The 2,726-nt window shown below is 40.4% G+C and overlaps 1 pseudogene; it reads left to right on the top strand.

The window, feature by feature from the left end:
• Positions 1-1,524: 1,524 nt before the first annotated feature.
• On the top strand, positions 1,525-2,080 carry LOC147603899 (uncharacterized; annotated as a pseudogene).
• The last annotated feature ends 646 nt before the right edge of the window (positions 2,081-2,726 follow it).

The raw sequence follows: 2,726 nt of genomic DNA, 5'->3' as shown, positions 1-2,726 counted from the left end.
AATATTGCAACAACAACTCACAATATCAGCACAGTGAACCAAAGCAACATTGGCAATGCAAAGAGGGCAAAGGTCATCCCTATAGTGTGGGATGATTCTACAATGTTCACGCTTCTCAAATGATATGAGGAGGTATGGTCACATATTAAGAAGGGGAATTTATGGGCCAATGACTAGAAGAAACTGTCAAATGCATTGAACTTAGACACTAATGGCACCTACAACCTAGATCAAATGAGGAATAGAATAGACACTTTGAAGAAAGTTTACAAGAAAGAAAGAACGAAGCAAAACTCATTTAGAGCAACTTCGCAATTCCATGCGGCTTATGATGCTATGTGGAGTAGTACTCCTAAATGCTATGGATTGAATGAGGCTATTGATAGTGAAGTACCGACAACTGAAGGATCGCAAAGTAACACCAACTAAAATAGCTAGCAAAGATGAGGACGAATCACAAGTACATGCAACCAACACAACAGACTTAGAGGAGCCATTGCCAAGTGTAGCTGATGTAGTCAACTTGGAAGGGGGTGAAGGGGAAGAAGGCAAAGGTATCAAAGAAACCAACCTTGGCCAACTTTGCTCGCATGATGGGCGATGGGTTGTAGGGGATGTGTGAGACTATATGCAAGGTTGAAGAGAAGCGTGATGTAACATTGCGACAACTGGAAGAGAATAGAATTGCATTATTGGAACAGCTCGTGCGGATTAGGGAGGAAGAGGAAACGAAATGCTAACAAACTTATCTTGCTACTCAACTTGAAATAGTAAAGCTTTTGGAGAAAAGCTAGGGAATAGTGAGTTCTCAATACTTTGTCATATCCTTCACTGATAATAGCATCATTGCTTTAGGTAATGTTCTCAAATTATTTTCAATGTTCTGTAGACTGCTTGGATCTTCACCATAGGTAACAAGACTCTCGATATAGGTATAGAACTGCATCCTTGTTAGTCATGGATCCATATGTGTTTATGTGGCTAATGTTGATATGGGATTGTAGAACCAATCAAAGTATGTCTGTGTATCGATGCTCATCTACTTTACCTCATTTCTATGAGTTTGGGTCGTTGACTAGGTACGTGCTTGTCATTAGTTGCTTTCCACAATAAGAGACCTTTTGGCAAGCCATCCACTCCAAAATTTGGTCCGAGGCTCAATTAGAGAATCTGCACAAGTTCTTCTATGCATATAGAATGTCATACAAGTTGTTTCATGTTTTGCGTGCATTGATAGAGCCTCATTTGCCTTGCCCTAATAATCTAAAGACTGTTCGAGATCCCATAGCAAGATAGCTTGCATTAGCCTCCGCACTATCGAGATTAGCACATGGACATTCATCCACTAGCGTATCCAAGTTATTTGGTGTGGGTGAGTCAACAATACATAAGTATATGGGTATTGTTCTGGATTTCTTGTGTACAACACAAGAAATGTTCAAGAGGCATGGTATTAGTGTACCACATGGTGACCATATAGAACATATCATATCTGAGTTTGATGCATTGAGATCTTTGCCTAACATGTGTTGTGTTGTTGATGGTTCTCACATCAAGCTTCAATGGAAGCCACCAAAAAGGTATTTCCCTTCCCAGTATATGTGTAGACATGGATTCCCTAGTATTATACTACAAGGTATTGCGGACTCTAAGAAGATATTATGGATTATTGTATGCAATGCTCCGGGGGGGGATGCATGACTTGACACACTTTAAAGAGTGTAGGCTTTATGGACACTTAAAGAGAAGAGAGAAATTTGATGTCCCTAGGTTGCAATTGCAAGGAGAGTCCATACTGGCTAATCATGCATATATGTCTACTACTTTCTTGGTCAAGCCTCATAGATCAAAGGCTAGAGAACACTTATGAGAAAAAATAATCTTTGATAAAAATTTGTCAAAGGGTAGAGTGAAGGTAGAGAATGCTTTTGGGATCCTGAAAAATTGTTGCCGTATTTTAAGGGACTTAAATGTGGCCATGCCTTTTGCACCAAAAGTAGTAGCTACATATTGTGTATTGCATAATTTTGTGCAGATGTATGGCAAAGTTGAACCGCAAGATCAATGAGATCCTCATTAAAATGGGGGAGACAGTGGAAGGGCTAGCATGGGGCATCAACGAATCATGGGCATAAGGATGCGAGCCGCCTTGTTCTGTGACTTGCATGAGAGAATGTAACAGGATCGTAGGGTGAACATGTGATTTTCTTATTTCTAGTTTCATTTTTTTGTGTTTACTTGTTTGAACAATTACTGATGGGTGTGGGTGGGTGGGAAGCCTCTTGGGTAGTATAGTAGCAAACATGCTACTTTTGGGTTTGATTTCCCATAGGCTAGATTGTCATGTGTTTGAGTGCAAGTCCTTATATGGTAGTGGAGGTGTCTTGCAAGAAGTCAGTGGTGATGAAAGGTAATTTTAGTATTTGTTTATTTTACAACTACGCATTTTGGTTCACTAGTCAGATTTGTCCATTCGTGTGCGAGAAAGGCCTCCATCCGACCAACTTCGGCCAGGTCATTTTTTGGCCTGACGGAGGTAGTCACAGATTGTCATGTGCACATTTTATCTAACAGCCATGTGGTTGCTCTCCATTGGGCTTTGTCATGATAGCTGTCCTCACACACTACAACACAACCCCCACTTAGTGACAGGCTCAAAATGATGGATTTTGGAAGCCTTATTTACGCGATGAACAAATGTCATATGACAATTTTTCGAGCTGAAA

The sequence above is a fragment of the Cibotium barometz genome, chromosome 63, assembly GCF_041138505.1.
Source record: "Cibotium barometz isolate CiBa-2024 chromosome 63, ASM4113850v1, whole genome shotgun sequence".
Lineage (NCBI taxonomy): Eukaryota > Viridiplantae > Streptophyta > Polypodiopsida > Cyatheales > Cibotiaceae > Cibotium > Cibotium barometz.
Note: the sequence above shows the minus strand (reverse complement) of the source record. Positions and strands in the feature narration are given on the sequence as shown.